This window comes from Castor canadensis, chromosome 7 (genome assembly GCF_047511655.1).
Source record: "Castor canadensis chromosome 7, mCasCan1.hap1v2, whole genome shotgun sequence".
NCBI lineage: Eukaryota > Metazoa > Chordata > Mammalia > Rodentia > Castoridae > Castor > Castor canadensis.
In genome coordinates, this window is record NC_133392.1 from 104,719,694 (window position 1) to 104,743,808 (window position 24,115).

The 24,115-nt window shown below is 37.6% G+C and overlaps 2 pseudogenes; one reads left to right on the plus strand and one right to left on the minus strand.

Moving 5' to 3' along the window:
- Positions 1-7,367: 7,367 nt before the first annotated feature.
- LOC109680924 (low molecular weight phosphotyrosine protein phosphatase pseudogene) lies at positions 7,368-7,845 on the minus strand (annotated as a pseudogene).
- A 3,550-nt stretch (positions 7,846-11,395) lies between these two features.
- LOC109680920 (homologous-pairing protein 2 homolog pseudogene) lies at positions 11,396-11,819 on the plus strand (annotated as a pseudogene).
- Positions 11,820-24,115: the final 12,296 nt, after the last annotated feature.

Here is a 24,115-nt window from a genome sequence, read left to right on the forward strand (position 1 = left end):
AATAATTAAAGTAAGACTCAGGAGGTCCTTCTGTCTATTAATGTAAAATAGTGTCTGGAGGAAACTCCACTAGTTAAAATATGTAATAAGTATATTAACAGGCCACAGGCTTTATGCCAAGTGACCCGCTAAATTGAAGGCCCCACTTGCTTCAGAAACACTTAGACAAGCCACCCTGGCCACTGTAATATGGGATGCTGGTGGCATGGTCCTTCATATACTGCAGCAGCCTTTTGAGGATAGGTTTTCTTTCCTATGCAAAGGTAGTGCACTGATTATGCAAAGTATGCTCCTTATTTCTAGAAAGATATAAAGTGACTACTGTGGGAGGACTCAGGGTGCTTTTAGCAGGGTGATTTTTTTCTTTATGCAATAGTGCTGGATATTTTGGCCTCAATTGAGAAGCAACACAGTCATAAGTACTGAGGCCTCTTGGGAAAGCAGCCTGCACCCATCTGATTGTAACTCCTCAAAAGTATGAGCCTAAATGATTTCACCCACTTACATCCCATCCTCCATAACTCACATCTTTAAGGAGACCTTTTAGGATCTTTGCCAAAGATCCAATAGTTCAATTTTATCATAAAGGCAGCAATCAGTTTACTGTTCTTATTGATTCTGAGACAGCATAATTTTTAGTTGCCCATGCATGACTTTTTACTTCTGAGTCCTTACCATGTTACTGCTTCCTCATTTAAGCAAATATTAGTTTTTTCTGCTTTGTTGCCTTAGGGCAAAGTACAAAGCTGCATGAAGAGGGAAGCAGAAATAACTTCTGACTTTTGTTCCCCAAGGCTTAAATTTATTGAGAAGAATTGGGTTTGAAGACACAACAAGGTAGTCTGAGAAGAAGAAAGGGAGGGTAGGAAAGTGGGGGAGGAAATGATTTACTCCAGATGAGGAATTGTGTATCTGTGATTGGTGAATGAGGGGAGAGTCCTGGACCCCTGGGCAACATCCAGAGAGAAATGGTTACAAAGTACAAGTAGAGAAATGGTCCACCTTCACCCAAGATCTCCATGCTCATAAGGAGGTCTGAACACAGCAAGGGACTGTCATAAGCCTGAACCACGAGGAAGGAAGTGACCATATCATGATGTCAAGGATGAGGGATCCATTTCTGAATACTAGCGTGACACTGGAAGGGAGACAGTGCCCTGCTAATGGTTGAGATGGCATCTCTGATAGGCCAATAGCTAGGAAGTTCAGAACTGAGATTAAATTACTTTAGAAATAAAGTGCACTTGTGAACAAAAATTATACTCGCTAAAATTGCTTGTTGGTTAATGAAAGAATTTTACCATAGTGATACTGATGATGGTCAATTAGCAGACATTTTATTCATTCAGTTGTTCATATATTGAGTCAACAAATATTTATTGAGTTTCTATTATGTGACAAACTCTGCAAAGATATGGAATTATAGCAGTGAAGAGTACAGCTATGATCCCTGTCCTCACTATAGATAGAGGTATTAAAACAAGTAAATAAATATAAATGTGAGAGGTGTAAAATTCACAGTAACAACTCAAGAAGGTAAAAATGGAACTCACATTTTTATAAGCGAATTCAACTTTATTCTGGAATTCCCATTTCTGCAGATGGGGGGAAATTCTCAATATCGTCACTTACAAGAAACTCAGTCACTGAGTATAAAACAGAGAATTTTGGCTAAGTATTTAATTAATTTAAGGTTTATACTCAATTCAAAGTTTATATTTATATCAGGACTGTTTTTTCCTTTCAAGAAACTTTTCCTTTATTTCCCTTGGATGGCCTCTGGTTTCAACCAACACTTATGGGAATGACATTATGGCATCAGAGAAAAGTTCCTGATCCAGAACGCCATCCCTCACCCTGGGTGATCTCTTCCAGGACCTCTTGCCATCCTTGGTCTTTGAGTATCAGTTTCTCATCCCAGTGCAACTTTTTTTGGTGGGGGCAATACTGGGGTTTAAACTCAGGGCCTTGTACTTGGTAAACAGGCACTCAATACTTGATTCATGCCCCCAGTCCTACCACTGCAACTTGTTCCAGTTACCATTGATACATAACATGCCACCTTAAACTTAGTAAAATGACATTTTATCATATTTACAAATTCCGTGAATTAAGGGCACTCTTAGAACTAAGAAATGGGTTCAGCAAGGTAGCCGGATACAAGATAAACATAAAAGATTAATTGTTTATATATACTAACAATGAGCACACAGGCGCCAAAATTAAAAAAACAATACCATTTACAATACTCAGAAAATTAAATACTTACGGGTAAATATAACAGACATGTAGCAGAATTGTATGCTAAAAACTACACAATGCTGATGAAAGAAATTGAGAAATATCTAAATAAATGGAGAGACACACCATGTTCATGGATTGGGAGATTCAACATAGTAAATATATCAATTCTTCCCAAATTTATATAAAAGTTTATAATAATTCTTATAGAAATACCAACAAAATTTTATAGCTATAGACAATAATATTTTAAAATATACTTTAAAGACAAATAAACTAAACTAAAAACAATTTTGATAAACAATAATACAGTAAGAGGAATCAGCCCACTCGATTTTTGGTAGAAAACAGACTGTGTGGTACTGGCAGATAGATAGACATATTTATTACTGTAAAAGAAAAAGAGAACCCAGACATAGATGCACAAATATGTCCCGATAATTTTTGACAAATGGTATAGCTATAAAAAGGAGACTGATAGAGCCTGTGGTGATGATGTAGTCTGAAAATTGGCAATCTTGAGGTAGGTTCCATGGTTATGAAATTGACTTATATTTGGCAAGATGTTATCATTGGAAGAAATTAGATAAAGGGGTAAGAGACCCAAATGCATTATTATTCTTACGATTGTATGTAAACGTACATCTTTTTTGTGAGACTGGGTTTTAAACTTAGGACTTCATGCTTGTGGCTTGAGCCACACCTCCAGTCCATTTTGCTTTGTTTTTTTTTGCCAATGGGGTCTCATGAAATAGTTGCCTGGGCTGGCCTTGAACCATGATCCTCCTGATCCATTCCCCCAAGTGCTAGAACTATAGGCATAAGCCACTGGCAACCAGCTAAATGAACAATCATATAGAAATAATTTCATAAAAATCAACTATTTTATCCTATCCTCAAGGTTCTATTTCCTTCGATCCATGTTCCATGGCCAGCAATTTTATCAGTTGGGATTCAACAAAAGAAACAGAGCACTATGAATGTTATGGAATAAAGAATTGATTATAGGAATCATTTAGGATGAAAGGTTATTTAATATATATATAATATTAATATTTTGTAATGTTCTTACACAAATATGGAAGGTGTTGGGGAAGTGAAGTTTTAGGATGGAGAACCGGTGAATCACAGAACAAGTCACTAATCAATGTTCCTGAAGCAGGGCCATCAGTGGGCACCTTAGGGTTTGCAGGGAATCTGAGAAACCAAGCTGATTAAGTTGGGCTATGTAGAAGATGGTTATAGAGAACACTTACCTCCATGTAGAGGTATTACTCAGTGTTTCAATCACCTATCAAGTGTCTGGTGGTCATCCTGTCCAATAGCTGGGAAGAAAAGCAGGACATAGAGTAGAGGAGAGACAGGACAAATGGATCTACTGGACACCTCTGTGTCTCTCCATTTGATTTTCAAAAGACTTTAAGCATAACAGTTGCTACTTTATTCCCACCTCCTAAACCTTATGTAAATTCTTCCTTTGGTCAATTCCAACTCAGGACTATCTAAGGAAAGAGAGTTTGGGAAACATGAATTCTGGCTTCAGCTATTAATGATACCAGTTAACATTTGCTTATAGAATTTTTTTACTTTGTTCTAGACCCTATGTCATGTGTGCTACTAGCATTATTATATTTTATCATTCTAATCCTTGGTAGGTACTATTTTTCTTCCAATTTTATATATGAGGAAACAGAATGAAAAAAAATAGAAAGGCTAAAAAAAGGAAAGGCATAGCGCTCATAAGAAGGTTCAGGTGCAAAACCCAAATCATTTAGGTCCAGAATTTGTGTTTTTAGAATGTCTTCATGATATTTCCTCTCCAATTATTCCTGTTGCTGGATAAGATCTCTGCCTATTTTGCTGAAAGATATTTTTTTACAATGTATTTCAATTACATGGAACAATGTACAATTCTTCAAATAACTCCTTCCCTTTTAAAAACCAGTCTTATTTGAACTGGTTTTCTGTAAGCTAAAATCTGGAAAAAAAATCAGAGAGATCTTTTGCTTTCTATCTCTTCTGCCTAATTCGTATTTTTTAGATCAAATAAAGAAGTTATATCTTAAGAAAGCTGGAGAAATCTCTAGCATTCCAGCAAGCATTCAATGCTCATCTGCCCTTCTGCACCCAATCCCACTCATCACACTTTATGGAAGACAATTGTGCATTCTCTAATGTTCCCTGCCACTTGTTGGGAGAAGCTGTCTAGACAGCAGTCTTCAAATAGACCCAGACAGACCATTGGTAGGGAGGGGGAAGGCTGATTGTCACTCCCAGGTGTCAGGTTTCTGAATTCTTCCTTTTCTGGTTTGAACAGAATCTGTGTGTCTGAGTTGGAGGAAAGGAGTTAGAAACAACAGAGCTGATTTTGTACCTACTTGGACAGTGAGGCTGTTTCAGAAGTGCATGCAGTCTCATGGATTAATTTCTTAATTCATTATTTAAAACAAAATTTCTCCTAGAGTTTGCAATTTGTTTGACCATGGTATCTTTAGAGCTCTTTTAATTGTTTTCCATTGATGTCATAATAGTATTCTCTAAATAAAACTTTATTGAAATATAATTTGCACATAGAAAGTTTCATAAGTGAAGCATAATCAGTGACTTTTCACAAATTAAATATACCCATAAACTACCATTCAGATCAAGAAGTAGAATTTTGCTACTATCTAGAAAGTGTTTGTTTGTTTCTTCACTGGCATAACTCAGGAAGTCTATGATGGCTTTTTTTTTCAACATTAGTTTTGCACCTTATCTAAAAGTAACCTTATGGCATGCTCTTTTTGAATTTGCATTATCTTGCTTAATATTACGTTTATAAACTTTATTCAAATTTGTTGTATGTGGTTGTAAAATGATTACTCTTTCTTAATGTGAACATATCACAATTTCTACCCCTCCTTGTCTCGAACATACTGGGGTTTGAACTCAGTGCCTCACACTTGCAGGAAAAATCAGTCATGAAGCATGTGATTAGTCCATGCATGATAAATTTCAAATCATCATTTATTGAGCACTTACTCACTGCCAAGAGTTGAGCCAGGAACTGGATACAACAATCTAGAGTTATATTAGTCATCATGGTGGAGGGAAGAGCATGTGTCAAACTGTGTACTGTTTCTGAAAACATTTGCATAGAAACAACACAGATCATTTTTCACCTACACTCCATTGCCTAAAGCAAGTTGCACCATCACCTCTATCTTTGATCTTATGGACAATTATAATTTTACTGAATACTGGAAAAGAAGAAAGCTAGAATATTTGAGGAACACAATGAGTGACCTCAACTGTGATTAATATCCTTGAGGATTTCACAATCTCGTATGAGGGTTAGGGCTTATTCCAGTCAAGAATATCTGAAATAGAATTGTTGTAATAGACCTCTACATAAAGTTGTTGATTGATGAAGAAGAATCTGTTACTTCTGTTACCAAGTTAGACAGACGTAAAGGTACCACAATGACAGGTGACATTTAAGTTTCATCCTGATGAGTATACAGGAGCAGAAAAGAGCATGGAATAGTATAGGAAGGTGTCCTGGGCACAGAGAATATCATTAAAAATCACATCCAAGTCTCAGGAGCTCAAATACAGCATCTTTGACAAGATTTAATAGGTACTGGAGCACAATGATGAGCAAGACATATGTAGTTTCTGCTCTTGTGGAGCATATATTCCAGGAGACTGTATAGACACTAAACACATATGTAGAGGTTTAATGACAATAATAATTTGGATAAGTGCTCTGAAAAAGAACCACTATGTGGTTGGAGAAGTAAATTATAGGAATTTCACATGGTTTGATATGTGAGGAAAGTTAGTTTAGGCAAAGAATGTAGGAAATGTTCCAGAGGAAAACAGCAATGTGTGCAAAAGTTCCAAGGTTGGGAGGAATATGACTTTTTTTTTTTTTGGTGGTATTGGGGCTTGAACTCAGGGCCTTGCACTTGCTAGGCAGGAACTCTACCACATGAGCCATGCTCTTAGCCAACTTTACTTTTAGGTATTTTTTGAACGGATTCTACTGTTTGTGCCTGTGTGGGTCTGGACCCTCACATATGTGGGATGACACGGGAGTTGTGGTTGATATGGGTCTTGTGAATTCTTTCTGCCCTGGCTGGTCTTAAACCATGATCCTCCTGATCTTTGCCTCCTGAGTGGAGAATGAGATTTATTGCAAGACCATGAAATGTACAAGAGTGTAACACAGGCATATTATAAAGCTCACTCTGTCCACAGTGTAAACAATAGGATAGAGGGACATAAGTACTAATATTTTTTTCACACTTAAGCCAATTTATTTTTGACATTTGGGTTTCATATGCATAGAAAAGAGACATTGCTCTACTGACCATAGATAAACTGTACAGGTGCCCTTTCTATATATAATTTTCAGAGGAAAGTGGCTTAATTGGGAGTCAATAAGGGACCTCTCTTGAAATAAACTAGACACAAACCAACAAGTGTTAAGAGTTCTAAAAATTCGGTCCAACCATCTCTCCAGTCTTTGTTTATTTATTGTCTGATGTTTGTGAGGCAGTGTCTCCCTATGCAGTCCAAGTTGACCTGGAACTTATGATCCTCCCATCTGAGCCTCCCTAGTGCAAGACTACAGGCATGCACCATCTTTTAAATCTACAAGGTTGCGCTATGAGTATCTGAGCAAACATTTCCAAGGTTGGCAGTGAGGTGCTAGGGCTCCACAGGAACCCAGGGCAGATATGCAAGGCAAGCAGAGAGCATCAAATAGTGCTGGCTGTTCACACACAGTCCAGGTAGAACATACTACCCAGGTCTTGTTGGGCTCAAAGGCTGACCTGGTCTTCAGGTCATTCTTACTTCACTATGTTCTATTTTGCTGTTCCATATTTGCTTGTTCCACTATTTTGTAATTAGGGCAAAGTGAGAGGTTCAATTTGGGGTCACCTTCTGCCCCAAAGTGTCCGAATTAAACATTTCTATTTATTCTTCTGAAAATATAACTAATTGCCACCTACAATTATTTTAAAGATAAAACAGTAAGTCAACTGAAGAAACAGGTAGGGCCTGGGTCTAAGGAATACCACCACACTTGGGCACAGGACTGGTGGCAAGTCGCAGGCTGGTGGTGGGCAGGGCAAGCCCTAGTGTGCATTCTCCAGGAAGGCCCTGCTGCACAGGAAGCACAGCTGGTACACCAGCTCGAAGTCAGTGTCCTTCCCATAATAGGGATCATCAATAATGAGTTGTTTTTGTGGATCATAGCTTCCTAGCAGTTCAATTGTAGCTTTGCAGTTTTTAACTTGATTACTTTTTCTATTCAAATCTCTCAGATTGCTTTCATCCATACACAGTATATAATCGAACGTGGTGAATTCTTCTTTGGTAACCCGTCTTGCCTTCTGGGCTATGCTAATGCCATGACTTCCTAGGCAGCTCACAACTCTTGGGTCTGGCGCCCCGCCTATGTTCCGGTTGGAAATAGCACCGCTGTCAATGGCCCAGTTACCTGAAATGTTTTGGTCAGCTACAAGTTTTCGGAAAACTGCTTCTGCAATGGGTGACCAGCAAATGTTACCCAGACATAACGAATAGCACAGACTTGGGACTGTGGTCCGCCATCTTCCCTGCAAATACTCTTATGTACTAATATAAGAAGACCCGTCAGGAATTAGTCACCCATTAAAGGAGCCCTAACGAGAGAGTTAAATGTTGATGAAGGGAAGTATCATTCCTGTAGCTTCCCAGCATGCCAATCTCTAGGTGAAATAGAAACTAAGGCAAATGGACCAACAGGGAGAGAATTAGAATTGATAAGTCTGTCTCTTGGTAAATTGTGTGGTTTGCTAATTCACTGGTAAGAGTGACTCACTCTTACCAACCTTCTCACAAGAAACATGTTCCAGTATTCATGGACAGTTGCCATATAAGAAGGATGGACCCTAGATGGGGCTAGAAATTAATTGCATTTGAAAAAAAGAAGAGGTGCTATTGTTTTCCACTTGCCATACAGGACTCTGCCTTTTCTGAGCAAATATTTTGGACTATTTGGCTCTGGGCAGGTAGCTTGATTCACAGTACCACAAAAATTATTTTTTTGAGGGGCACCAAATTATAAGCCATTATGGGATGTATATATTGATCTTGCCCTGGTAGAATTATGACAATGGAGAGAAAGATAAGTGAACGAACTTGGCTCATACATTTAGTAAGATTGACTTAACTTAGTGATGAACAAAAGGGTCAGGTAGATGTCTCAGATGATTATTATACATCTGTATTAAAATGTGAAGCACACAGAAAGTATAAATAGGTTTCTTTGTGGTGTAGGGAATTGAGCCCAGAAACTTGTGCAGACTAAGCAAGTGCTCTATCACTGAACTACCTCCCCACAACTGAGTTTTCCAAAAAGATAATTTGATAGATTAAACACATTAAACAAATTTTATTTTAGAGATCTTGATGGGATGTCAACTGAAAATCATTTCGTTAAAATCCAGTATTATTAGCTAATTACACAACTATATATATAATTAGCTAATTACATATATAAATATATATGTGTAAATACATATATGTGAATATATATATATTTATATATATAAAAAAAAAATATATATATATATATATTTAATACTTGGAGACAGGTTGCCAGTTCTTACTTTGCCTTAATCTAATATAATCTCTTTCCTATTTTTTTTATTTACACATTTGGATTGAGTGGAATTTATCTTTCAGATTTGAAATTGACCCTAATTATGGTTATTTGAGAGGATTAGTCTCTAAGAAACAGGTGACCAGAAGACTTGTTCATTACTATACTACCAGTTCATAACACATTGGGAGAATTAAATAAAGACTTGTTAAATGAATACAAAAATGAAAAGTTGTAAATATAATTTGTAAATTATAATTTTGTTTGTTGATACTGCAATGTTTCTTCATTAAATCTTTGCACTTGGCTTATGCATTTTACCTTTGTTGTTTGAACTCATTTCCCACTTTCAATCTTGCAGTTCTAAGTTAACAAATTGACCCAAATGACGTTTCCTGTTCTAATCCTCTAAAAGCAATAAGCTTTTAATATCATCATAAGTATCATCAGTCACTTATGATTTAACTGTTACTAATAGCTAAGACCAGGAAAAGTTATAGGGCCTGGTTTTTCTCTTAAACAAATGATCTTTAAGTTCTTGAAACAAAAGTTTAGAAATTACTAAGGCAAACAAAGTTTATGCTCAATCACGATCATGTCAGTATTTTTTTATAGTTTTATCTAAGGCACTGTAAGAATGACAATTCTAACACAATAAATTTATTGTTTGATTATACAAAGAATTTATACCAAATACACCCTGGGAGAAATGTTAAACATAGTTCTTTTGAGAAACAAGGACGATACTCTCAAACAGATGTGCCTTTGACAAATTCTGGGTAATACTTTGTTGTCATTCAATATATATATTGTCAAATGAGGCTTTGGTTAATCTGCCATTTCTCTTTCCTCATTCCAAGATCAGTTTATAAGCAAAACAGAAGCAATTCTCTGTTACTGTCAGCTTTTAATTGTTGATAACTGTATTGCTTCTTGTTGGAGTTTGTATGGAAGAGCTCAGGGTTACCAGCTCATTTTCTGGGTTTATAGGATTAAGATGACAGACAATCTGTTTGTATGGTTTCTGAATGTCTCTTTGTAGAGAGTTCATTTCTTTGCTTATTCCTTCAATCAACAAATATTTACTGAGCACTTACTATGTGACAAACATTATTCTGGATTTTGAAGATATACTAGTGAATATTTGCATAGTAGTGAAATCACACAGGTATAAAATATATATCATATTCTTAGACTAAAATAAGTGCTATGGAGAAAAATAAAACAGGGACCCCTTGTGCTGAGGAGTTCAAATGTGAAATAGTGTAGCTGGGAGAGCTCACTAAGTATATTGACTTTTAAGCAAAGTCTTGAAATAGGTGAAGGAGTGAGTGACTAAGCTAAGTTTTAGTAATACCCTTAATTAAGTATAAACTTAGAAAAAAATAATTTGGCATTTAGCTAATTTAAATATATGTGCAATATTTTTTATAGTGACAAAAATATATAAGAAAATTTGCCAGATACACATAAAAGCCTTAATAATATGTGATGATTAAAATTATACAACAATCTTCAGAGGACTATCTTAAGAGGTAATACCTCATTAAGGGGAAAGTATCCCACTAGCCCCACCTGTGAAAGAAAGTTGAGATGTTCTGTGCTGTGGTAACAAGTAAGCCTCCAAATCCCATTCTTAATGCAACAGTGGGTTTTGTTTTTCTTCTGAAAACTCTTTTGGAATCTGTGCTGCACACTTTTTTTTCAATGTGGCAGTTTAGAGATTTAAGCTGCTTTAAACCTCCAGTAAGGCTTGCCATATTGGAGGGACAAATTAGAAAATGATGTATGAGTTTTCATTATCTCAGCAAGCAAGCTTTCACTTCATAGCCCACTCATTAAAACTATGGTCAACTGCAAAGACACTGAGGAATAGGTTATTCCTACAATAGTCAGGAAGGACAGTATGATGGTTAATTTTATATGTCAACTTGACTGGGCTAAGGGATGCCCAAATAGCTGGAATAAAAGCTAAAAACAGTTAAAAATTCTGTGGGTGTTTCTGGAAGAGATTAGCATTTGAATTAGAAGACTGAGTAATCATGCCCCAGCATGGGCACATGTCAATCTGTTGAATGCATGAATGGAGCAAAAAGCTGGAGAAAGTGTGAATTCTTTCTCTTTTCTGTGGTTGAGACTTTGCTGCTCCTAGTTTTGGAGCCTTCAGATTTGGACTGAATCATACCATCAGTTTTCTAGGTTATCCAAATTGCAGGTGGCAGATTATGGTACTTCTCAACCTCCACAGTCCTGTTAGCCAATTGCTATTATAAATCTCATCTTGGCAAGAGAGACATGAGTAAAAGCTGGATGGGAGCCCCTAAGATCCTCCTGAGATACCTGCAGGAGCAGAACCTGTCCTACAGTGCCCAGGATGTGTTCAGGAACCTGTAGAGGAAACATGAACTGGGCAAGTCAGTGGCGGTCAAGGTATTGGAGCAACTGGCCCAACAAGGCAAGATCAAAGAGAAGGTGTGCAGCAAGTAGAAGAAAGTGGTCCATCAGGACCAGTTTGACATGGTGAGTGATGCTGACCTCCACAGCCTGGGTGCCAACATAGTGGCCCTCACTGCTAAGGTGCAGAGCTTGAAGCACTGCTGCTGCCACATGGAGACTCAGCAGAAGGAGTTAATAGTACCTTGACCACCCCGGAAATGCAGAAAGAGATCCAGGAGTTAAAGAAGGAATGTGCTGGCTACACTGAGAGACTGAAGAACATCAAAGCAGCCACCACCATGTCACTCCAGAAGAGAAGGAGCAGGTATACAGAGAGAGGCAGAAATACTGTAAGGAGTGGAGGAAGTGGAAGAGGATGTCAACAAAGATGTGTGATGTAATCCTTGAAGGATACCCCAAGAGCAAGAAGCAGTTCTTTGAGGAAGCTGGGATAGAGATGGATGAAGATTATAATGTCACACTCTCAAACCCTGATGGCCTTTAGTAGGAATTAGGAGATGGGAACAGAGGTGCCCAGGCTGCATTTTTTTTTCAGTTGGTCTTGCTGCTTTCCACCTTTGAACACATAGCAGTGAAGAGAGAGGCACAAGTCAAAGTACTGGGTGGAGGGAGGGATTCACTGCTGGTGGCTAGAAAGGGATGGTCATGCCCATTTTGTTGTTCACATTGCAGTGGCTTGAGCTGAACACAAGGACATGGGACAATGCTAAAGGAAAGCGTTTGGCAATATTTATTGTAATAATTTGCTATAAAAATATTTAATTTCCTCTGGATATTCAAACCTCCCAGATACCAAACCTGAGTAAGGAAGGAGGAAGCTTGGGAGACAAAAGTAGAATGGGTACCGTGTATCAATATTTGGGGAACCCAAGGCATCACCCAAAACTCATGCCAGGAGACCTTCTGAGTATCTTCTGTACCTTTGACCACACCTCTATGTCCTGGGAGAAATGCAGGCAACACTGGGAGATTATGGAGACCCAGATATCCTGAACAGAAAGGATGGGGTGATTTTGAGGCTCAATTAATTTTCCAAAATTGTAAATGCAGCAAAACTGCATTGTTGGTGTTTAGAAAAATAAAAAAATTCAAATATGTAAAAAATAAATCTCATATTCCTATATGTTTCCATGCCTGATTGTGTATCTATCTGCCTGTCTGTCTATCTATCTATCTGTCATCTATCTATTTTATTGGTTCTGTTTCTCTGGAAATTCCTGACTAACTAAGAAAGGAATACTGAATATTAGAGACATTAGTGATATTTATCATACTTTACATCTTCTCTTGGATCATTCAATAATGTAGTGTTTGATATTTCATTAAGAACAGTAATGGAAGATTTTAACAATCCTTTCTCACTCTTTCTCATTAATGACATATTATCCTCAGAATTGCCCCACGAGGTTAACACTAATGAAAGGGTAACTCAAAGAGAATCCAAGAAGAAAAATTATATATATCAATAGGGTATGTATTGATTGGGAAATACCAGAGCATATCAGTTTAGTTAATTCAATCAGTATTTATGGAATATGCATTCATTGTTAAGTTCTAGGTTAGAATCCTAGGCTTCTCTGTTTTGGGGTTAGAGAACTGGGTCAACAGAAGCTGAGTTAGAGGCCCAGGCTTCTTGTTTAAATAAACTGCTGAATTGAAGATAGTTTTTGGTTCTGTCTTTTGAGCGAGAATTTACTTCCTAACTCCCTGGGCTGGAAATTGTTTCCTGGCTCTTTGTGTGACCTCTCTGTTCTGTTTGATCTATGTCTCCCATGGAATCTTCTCAGTTGACTGAAACACCCTTCTTACTAGATCTCTGTTTACTATATGCTTCACCTACTCCATCTACCTTCTTTCTGCTGATGTAGTTACATAGAGAATAATCTGCAACTTCCATATTTCTTCAAGGAATTTAAGATCTTTCCTAACTGGCTCCTCTTGACCTCCTCTTTTCCATTATTTCTGTTCCTCTTTTTTTTTATCACCTTTGATCTCTCCTTTTGCTTCCATAAGTCTCCCTTTAAACCCTAACCTCCCTCAACCCTCTGTCTATCCTTACCAGAAAACCCCTTCCCACTCTCAGCTCCTTGGTCACTTGAATTTTAGGAACCCTATCCCTTCTGGGTTCTTAAGGGACCCAGAAATCTCCCAAAGCAACCTGAGGTGGAAAAGAAAGAAAAACAGGAAGAGAAAAAAGTCCAGTTGGAAATAAAGTGAATATTACATCCATTCAAATAGGCTTGGGAGAAAGCCAAAAATCTTCTTGATCCCTTCCCAGTCACTCTAAAATTGTGCTCCATGGCCACCATGAGATTACAGATGAGAACAAATGAAAAATCTTAAAATCTTCTCAATTGTGGTAAAAAGCCTTGGCACTTACTGAGTAGGTAACCTCAACTCATTCCACTTTTGCCTGAAACACAATTCTGATAAAAATGTAGAGATAAATGAGTTATGTTTTACTGTGTTGCCTGACTCATGACTAAAATTTTAGGATGAATGTGCAAGATCTCTGCTTACATATGTCTGTATGTTTATGCATGTATGTCATATATACCTGATATGTTCTACCTCTGGCTGGATTGCCAAATTTATTTATAAAGTTTCTTAAAGGAGTTATACTCAAGTTCGCTTAGACATAAACGAATACATGTAGTTTATATAAGTTAAATGTTCCTAAAACTCCCTGAAATAAAGTAACCCAAAAGCTTTCCAGGTTCAGGTCAGTTGGATAAATCTTTGTTAAGTAAGATTAGTTTAATATTGTTAGTTTAGTAAAACTGATGATGCCTTCTGAGTTGTCAGCATTAAGTATAATATAAATATACATTTTATTTTAGTGGGTTTTTACTAGTTGAATAATATGACATTGTACTTACTATATATTAAGATTATAAATTAAATCAAAAGGCATGTTTTAGGTAAAACAAAAAGAAACTCATGTATTTATCCTTTGCATGTGTGGTAAAAATAGTTAACAGGGAAATAACTCAAGATGACGGTCAATTTTGTGTGGTGTTAAAATAACTTGCCTGAGGTAACCTGTCCAGTAAATGGTATTTGGAAATACAAAGTTTTACTTTAAATTTAAGTTCATTCTATTTTATAATAGCCTTCTTTTGTTCTTATATTTATCAACTACACCCATACATACAAGGGTTTTGTCAATTTTTTTAAGTATGGGATTATTTTACATCTATACTACATATATATATATATTATCTTGCTTTCTTCATACAGCAATACCTTAAAGAAAATTCAAAAGTTAATTGTTATTCTTCCAATTCCTTCATGTTTCTTGTGATAATAGGATTCCATTTTCTGGACACATTAATATCTAATTCATCATTCTCCATAAATTCCCTTGTCTATTTGTCTTTTTGTGCTAATTGTTTATTCGTATGGGTTAGACTTCCAGGTGTGGTGTTGCAGATTCAAAGGCCATATATGTTTTTACTTTTAATGAATGATGTAAAATGTTTTTTTTTAAGACTATAATTGAATTTCCATCAATTATGTGCTGCATGCCCTTTCCCATGCTCCAGAGAAACAGAAGAGAGTAGTGAAAGACCAAGTTTACAGTGTAGTTAACTGGGTAAGAATAGCCAATTTTCTCCATTTCTCAGGGGCTACATTACCTTATTCACCAAACTAAGCTAATAATGGTATCTCCCTCATTTGCTGCCTTGAGGATAAAATGTGCCAGTCCAGGAGGGATCACAGAACAGTGCCTGGTCTAAAGCAAGGCGTCAGTACCCCATCAGGTACCACTTTAGTTTTTAATAACTTGATGAGTGTAAAATAGTATCTCCTTATTACTACAATTTAACATTTCCTTACCATTAGCAAATTTGAGCCTCTTTTCATGTACTTATTTGTCTTTTGAATTTTCTTTTCTATGAATTAATTATATTTCTTCAACTTTTTTATGGGGAAGAAGGCTTTTTCCCTTTTCCTTTTTTCCAAACAATGTGTAAAACATCTTCGTAGATTATAGGTAATCCTTTGTCAAGATTATCCCCAAATCCTTTGTCTATCTTTAAGGGTTTCTATCATCATCTCATAGTCCTTTTATTTTTTTTTTCTTGTAAAATCAAATAGGCTTTTAATTTCTGAGTTTCAAGTTTCTGAGTTTCAAGTTTTGGAGGTAGAGGGCTCTCAAACCCTAGGACTGTACTTGTAAAATCCTAAATTACACTCCAACCTAATATAAAAAGCAATCCATCATTTTACCATAGGCATGTTTTTGTCCTCTCACTTCTGCTCACTGCTGCATTTGTGTACACCTGTATAAATCCAGGTGATATAATCATGTCAGCACTTGATTGAATGAGCCAGAATTAGTAACATGCAAGCAGAAGCAATTTTATTTCTTCTCATCTCTGCATCTTTAAACTCATTATATCAAGTGGTTTTACTGCTTCCTCACCTCCACTCCTATGAAAAAATCTCAGTCAGATACAATAATATTAAACTCTTTTTTCATTTTCACTGTGACAAATATTCAGGCCCCAGTCATTTATATAATGTAAAACCTACAGCTTCCAATCTCACGCCTCACTCAGCCTTGGAACAGAGAAGGCAGGAAGGGAGAATGGTTGGGTTTTATCACTGTTCCTCAGGGTCTTATGCTTGTTTCCCTTCGTCTTTGTTCTGCTGATTACTCTTTGGTTATGGGGTATAAGCAGCAGGTTTTGGGTGCTGCAAAGGGGCTCATATAACTGGTGCCATTGTTCCCTTTTCACGGTCAAATGCTCTCTGTTTTGTTAGTTGTCCCAAAGCTAATTCCTCTGTTAGGATCTTTTATGCCTACTCCGATGTATATCACTAAGGATTGTCCCTTCACAGCTCCCTGATGTACACACTCCACTAATTGCCCACTTAGGACTTCTTAGCTAGAACATCCTCATAGTGCACTCTATACATACACCCCAAACAAGATTTTTGGGAATACTTTCCATCTGTCTTATTTTAAGGGCAACATCAGACTTTCAAAAATACTGACTTTTGAAGTTTGCTTCTACTGTGGCCCTCTCTCTTTGCTCTTCTATCAGGCTCAGTAGGAATCAAATGCTCACCTCTGAATTTTTTAATTTCTCAGATATTAAAAGGTAAAAGGACCTTATGTTCTTGTGGGGATCTGTATCAAATTCTGAGTAGCCCTCTGAAACCCCAGGTGTGAAAAATGGGGAAGAGGATTCCAAGATGGTGGCTAGAGGAAGCAGAAAGCGACCCTCTTATAGTGAAATCTTGGAGAGATGCTGGAGACACACTTTGCAGGCATAATCACTGAGAAAATGCATAACTTTGACTCCTCCACATCTCCAGCTGGTGCAGAGAATCTCCACTTCACATTAAATGGAGAAATGAGGAGGGCCCCCGGGGCGCCAGTGGCCGGCGCCCATACGGCTTGGGAAGATGCGGACCAGGTGAGCTTTGTGGTACCGCAGTACCACCACAGATGAGCCTGGGCCAGAGCAGCATAGCCCCCTGGACAGACTGACCTCCACCTGGGGAAAAAAAACAGAAACTGAGTAATAAGCAATAAGAACAGTTAAGACACCCTGGAAAGTGGGTGGGGCAGCCTGAGCGCTGAAGATTGGGGGAAGGGAATCCTTCCCGGGACTGTAAATAAACAAGCCGGGCGGGCCGGAGAGCCTCTGGCGGGAGCAGGGTGCGCACCCAGCAACCAGGAGCAGGAAAGCTTGTGAGAGGAGGGAAGACCCACTTCCCACGTGAACTGTAAACAAACATGGCGGCTGGCTGGAGCAGCAGCACCGCCCAGTAAGCAGGAGCAGGAAAGCTTCTGAAAGTGGCAGTGGGAGGAAAACTTCAGAGGAGAGGGGGGGAAGACCCACCTCCCACATGAACTGTAAATACACACGCAGGCCTGACAACACGGGGGCAGTGTCACCTTTCCCATTGCTTGGAAAGGGGAAAGCCTGTAGCAGAGGCTCACGCACAGGAGAACTCTGAGCAAACAAAGCCTGTGGGACCAGGTGAATGCTAAGTTCACCCCAGAGACCTGCATAAATAACGCCGCCAGCTACAGGCTGAGAGCAGCAGGCAGGCAAGCCACAGTTGCAGATACCACTCTCAGAACTGTCTCCAGACGCTTTTTTTTTCTTTTTCTCCCTACCTTTGATGAGAGAACAACCAAATTACACCTGCAAGCAGAAAAACTTACTGAAACTGTATTGCATTTGAACTTGGGACACTTGGTGGGGCTTTTGTGTGTGTGTGTGTGTGAGTGTGTAGTTTTGTTCTACTTTATGCATCCCCTTTGATGAGACAACTACAGAACAACATCTGAGGCACCAACTCCAGAACTGGAGATTGAGACGGACACCCAAATTATTAAGACTGAAACTGAATTGCATATAAACTTGGAAGTTTTTTGGTTTGTTTTTTTTTTTAATTTTCTATTTTCCATTTTATTTTAATTCATTTTTATATATAGATATTTCTTTCATTTACTTATTTTTTATTTTTTTATCTTTGATTTTCAATCCTCTCTCTGTCTCTCAAATGTCTGTTCAGCTTTCTCTCGATTAGCACGCTAACACTCCCTGTTTATACCTTTGAAACTCTCTTGTCTGATAACTTGTTCTGCTTTCTCCCTCTTGTCTGTATATTTGTTTTCCCCTTTCCTTTAACTTCTTGCTTTCCATCTCAGCTCACCCTTACATTCTAAATATTACCATTGTTATTATTACAAGCTAGAAAATACTTAATTGCACACAGTACAGGGACAGTAACAACACCAAAGACAATGACGGGAAGACAGAAAAAACAGGGAAACCAGTTTCCCCACAGCAAAAAATTAGTACAGGAACCAGAGGGGAATGAAGAGAACAGAAACTCAGATCCAGACTCCAACAAAATGAAGATAAACTATGCCAAAGGACCCAATGAAGCCCACAAGAATAATTTAAAAGAAGACATACTACAAGTACTCAATGAGAATTTTATAGAGATGATACTGGATGGGGTCAACCAAAATGTACAGGAGACACTCAAGAAATTCCAAGACAACAAAAATAGAGAATTTGAAAAAGCAAAAGAAGAAATAAAGGAAACCATAGAAGCACTGTATAAACACCAAAGTGAAAGAGAGAACACAATGAATAAACAGATAAATGGACTCAGGACAAAAATAGACAACATTAAGGAGGAAAACTGCCAGGATATGGAAAACCTCAGGAAAAAGAATGAAACAGAACTGCAAAACAAAACGGAAGGCCAATCCAGCAGAATAGAACAAACAGAAGACAGAATCTCAGAACTTGAAGATGAAATGGTAATTAAAGGAAAAACCGAAGAACTATTAATTAAACAACTCAAGACCTGTGAAAAGAAAATGCAAGAACTCACTGACTCCATCAAAAGACCAAACTTGAGAATCATGGGCATCGAAGAAGGAGAAGAGGTGCAAGCGAAGGGAATGTGTAATATATTCAACAAAATAATAACGGAAAATTTCCCAAATCTAGAGAAAGATATTCCCATACAAATGCAAGAGGCCTCCAGGACACCAAACAGACCAGATCAAAATAGAACTACTCCACGACATATCATCATTAAAACAACAAGTTCAGAAACTAAGGAAAGAATATTGAAGGCTGTAGGAGAGAAAAAACAAGTAACATACAAAGGTAAACCCATCAAAATCACAGCAGACTTCTCAACAGAAACATTAAAAGCAAGAAGAACGTGGGGTGAGATCTTCCGGGCACTGAATGAAAATAACCTCAACCCCAGGATACTCTACCCAGCAAAGCTATCATTCAAAATAGATGGAGCAATAAAAGTCTTCCATGATAAGCAGAAACTAAAACAATATGTGACCACAAAGCCACCATTACAAAAGATTCTGCAAGGGATCCTGCACACAGAAAGTGACACCCAACTTAACCATGAAAAGGCAGGCAGCACCAAACCACAGGATAAGAAAAAGCAAGACAGTAGAGAGTAACATCAAGTTAGGTACACACAATCAAACCTTCAAACAACTAAGACAACTAAATGGCAGGAATCACCACATACCTATCAGTACTAACGCTTAATGTTAATGGACTTAATTCACCCATCAAAAGACACCATTTGACAAAATGGATTAAAAAAGAAGATCCAACAATTTGTTGCTTACAGGAGACTCATCTCACCGAAAGAAATAAGCATATGCTTAGGATGAAAGGCTGGAAGAAGACTTACCAAGCCAATGGCCCCCGAAAACAAGCAGGAGTAGCAATACTTATCTCTGACAAAGTAGACTTCAAACCTACATTGATCAAATGAGATAAAGAAGGACATTCCATACTAATAAAAGGGGAAATAGACCAAAAGGAAATAATAATCATCAATCTGTATGCACCCAATGTCAATGCACCCAATTTCATCAAACATACCCTGAAAGACCTAAAAGCATATATAAACGCCAACACAGTGGTTGTGGGAGAATTGAACACCCCATTATCATCAATAGATAGGTCATTCAAACAAAAACTCAATAAAGAAATCCAAGATTTAAAATATGCAATAGATCAAGTGGACCTAGTAGATGTCTACAGAACATTTCATCCAACCTCTACACAATATACATTCTTCTCAGCAGCCCATGGAACCTTCTCCAAAATAGATCATATCCTAGGGCACAAAGCAAGCCTCAGCAAATATAAGAAAATAGAAATAATACCGAGCATACTATCTGACCACAATGCAGTAAAAGTAGAACTCAACAACAAAAGTAAAGACAAAAAACATGCAAACTAAATAACTCATTACTTAATGAAGAATGGATCATCGATGCAATAAAAGAGGAAATTAAAAAGTTCCTGGAAGTCAATGAAAATGAAAACACAACCTACCGGAACCTATGGGACACAGCTAAGGCAGTCTTGAGAGGAAAGTTTATAGCCATGAGTGCATATATTAAAAAGATTGAAAGATCCCAAATCAATGACCTAATGATAAATCTCAAACTCCTAGAAAAACAAGAACAAGCAAATTCCAAAACAAATAGAAGGAAAGAAATAATAAAAATAAGAGCTGAAATCAACGAAATAGAAACCAAAAAATCCATACAAAGAATTAATGAAACAAAAAGTTGGTTCTTTGAAAAAATAAACAAGATCGATAGACCCCTGGCAAACCTGACTAAAATGAGGAGAGAAAAAACCCAAATTAGTAGAATTAGGAATGCAAAAGGGGAGATAACAACAAACACCATGGAAGTCCAGGAAATCATCAGAGACTACTTTGAGAACCTATATTCAAATAAAATTGAAAATCTAAAAGAAATGGACAGATTTCTAGGTACATATGATCATCCAAAACTGAACCAAGAGGAAATTAATCAGCTGAATAGACCTATAACACAAAATGAAATTGAAGCAGCAATCAAGAGTCTCCCCAAAAAGAAAAGTCCAGGACCTGATGGATTCTCTGCTGAATTCTATCAGACCTTTAAAGAAGAACTGATTCCAACCCTCCTTAAACTGTTCCACGAAATAGAAAGGGAAGGAAAGCTGCCAAACACATTTTATGAAGCCAATATTACACTTATCCCAAAACCAGGCAAAGACACCTCCAAAAAGGAGAACTATAGGCCAATCTCCTTAATGAACATTGATGCAAAAATCCTCAACAAAATAATGACAAACCGAATTCAGCAACACATCAAAAAGATTATTCACCACGACCAAGTAGGCTTCATCCCAGGGATGCAGGGGTGGTTCAACATAGGAAAATCAATAAATGTAATAAACCACATTAACAGAAGCAAAGACAAAAACCACTTGATCATCTCAATAGATGCAGAAAAAGCCTTTGATAAGATCCAACATCATTTCATGATAAAAGCCCTAAGAAAACTAGGAATAGAAGGAAAGTTCCTCAACATTATAAAAGCTATATATGAGAAACCTACAGCCAGCATTATACTTAACGGAGAAAAACTAAAACCATTCCTTCTAAAATCAGGAACCAGACAAGGATGCCCACTATCTCCACTCCTATTCAACATAGTACTGGAATTCCTAGCCAGAGCAATTAGGCAAGAAGAAGGAATAAAAGGAATACAAATAGGTAAAGAAACTGTCAAAATAACCCTATTTGCAGATGACATGATCCTATACCTTAAAGACCCAAAAAACTCTACTCAGAAGCTTCTAGACATCATCAATAGCTATAGCAAGGTAGCAGGATATAAAATCAACATAGAAAAATCATTAGCATTTCTATACACTAACAATGAGCAAACTGAAAAAGAATGTATGAAAACAATTCCATTTACAATAGCCTCAAAAAAAATCAAATACCTAGGTGTAAACCTAACAAAAGATGTGAAAGACCTCTACAAGGAAAACTATACACTTCTGAAGAAAGAGATTGAGGAAGACTATAGAAAGTGGAGAGATCTCCCATGCTCATGGATTGGTAGAACCAACATAGTAAAAATGTCGATACTCCCAAAAGTAATCTACATGTTTAATGCAATTCCCATCAAAATTCCAATGACATTCATTAAAGAGATTGAAAAATCTACTGTGAAATTTATATGGAAACACAAGAGGCCACGAATAGCCAAGGCAATACTCAGTCAAAAGAACAGTGCAGGAGGTATCACAATACCTGACTTCAAACTATATTACAAAGCAATAACAATAAAAACAGCATGGTACTGGCACAAAAACAGACATGAAGACCAGTGGAACAGAATAGAGGATCCTGATATGAAGCCACACAACTATAAGCAACTTATCTTTGACAAAGGTGATAAAAATATACGATGGAGAAATAGCAGCCTCTTCAACAAAAACTGCTGGGAAAACTGGTTAGCAGTCTGCAAAAAACTGAAACTAGATCCATGTATATCACCCTATACCAAGATTAACTCAAAATGGATCAAGGATCTTAATATCAGACCCCAAACTCTTAAGTTGATACAAGAAAGAGTAGGAAATACTCTGGAGTTAGTAGGTATAGGTAAGAACTTTCTCAATGAAACCCCAGCAGCACAGCAACTAAGAGATAGCATAGATAAATGGGACCTCATAAAACTAAAAAGCTTCTGTTCATCAAAGGAAATGGTCTCTAAACTGAAGAGAACACCCACAGAGTAGGAGAAAATATTTGCCAGCTACACATCAGACAAAGGACTCATAACCAGAATATATAGGGAATTAAAAAACTAAATTCTCCCAAAACTAATGAACCAATAAAGAAATGGGCAAGTGAACTAAACAGAACTTTCTCAAAAGAAGAAATTCAAATGGCCAGAAAACACATGAAAAAATGCTCACCATCTCTAGCAATAAAGGAAATGCAAATTAAAACCACACTAAGATTCCACCTCACCCGTGTTAGAATAGCCATCATCAGCAACACCACCAACAACGGGTGTTGGCGAGTATGTGGGGAAAAAGAAACCCTCTTACACTGTTGGTGGGAATGTAGACTAGTACAACCACTCTGGAAAAAAATTTGGAGGCTACTTAAAAAGCTGGACATCGATCTACCATTTGATCCAGCAATACCACTCTTGGGGATATACCCAAAAGACTGTTACTCCAGAGGCACCTGCACAGCCATGTTTATTGCGGCACTATTCACAATAGCCAAGTTATGGAAACAGCCAAGATGCCCCACCACTGACGAATGGATCAAGAAAATGTGGTATCTATATACAATGGAATTTTATGCAGCCACGAAGAAGAACGAAATGTTATCATTTGCTGGTAAATGGATGGAATTGGAGAACATCATTCTGAGTGAGGTTAGCCTGGCCCAAAAGACCAAAAATTGTATGTTCTCCCTCATATGTGGACATTAGATCAAGGGCAAACACAACAAGGGGATTGGACTTTGAGCACATGATAAAAGCGAGAGCACACAAGGGAGGGGTGAGGATAGGTAAGACACCTAAAAAACTAGCTAGCATTTGTTGCCCTTAACGCAGAGAAACTAAAGCAGATGCCTTAAAGCAACTGAGGCCAATAGGAAAAGGGGAACAGGTACTAGAGAAAAGGTTAGATCAAAAAGAATTAACCTAGAAGGTAACACACACACACAGGAAATCAATGTGAGTCAATGCCCTGTATAGCTATCCTTATCTCAACCAGCAAAAACTCTTGTTCCTTCCTATTATTGCTTATACTCTCTCTACAACAAAATTAGAAATAAGGGCAAAATAGTTTCTGCTGGGTATTGGGGGGGTAGAGGAAGGGGGCAGAGTGGGTTGTAAGGGAGGGGGTGGGGGCAGGGGGAGAAATGAACCAAGCCTTGTATGCACATATGAATAATAAAAGAAAAATGAAAAAAAAAAAGAAAAATGGGGAAAAAATGACTTCTTCCCTTCCTACTTAGGGAGCAGATGTGTTGTAAATACATAGCACCTTATAAGTTGTGAAAGAAAAAGAAAAGTTCCATTCTACCTGTCTTCCCCCACCCCCACAGTGCTGGGGATTGAATTTAGGGTCTCATTGTTCCTAAGCAAATGTTTTATCGCTTGAGCTCTGCCCCCAACCCCAGGCCACCTACCTCTTGACCAATCTCAGGACCTCATGTTGGCTGAGCAATTTGATCCACACCCCAAGTCCCAGTTTCATAATCTCTTATACTGTCCAGCATTAATAGACCTGGACTCTATTTTTTTAAACCTTTTGGACACTGAAGTTCAAATGAAAATTTCTGTTGCATTTATAGCAGATTGATGGTATTTTCTGACATGTCATAAAGCAAGCACATTGTAAAGTATTGTATATTAAAATACAATATTAC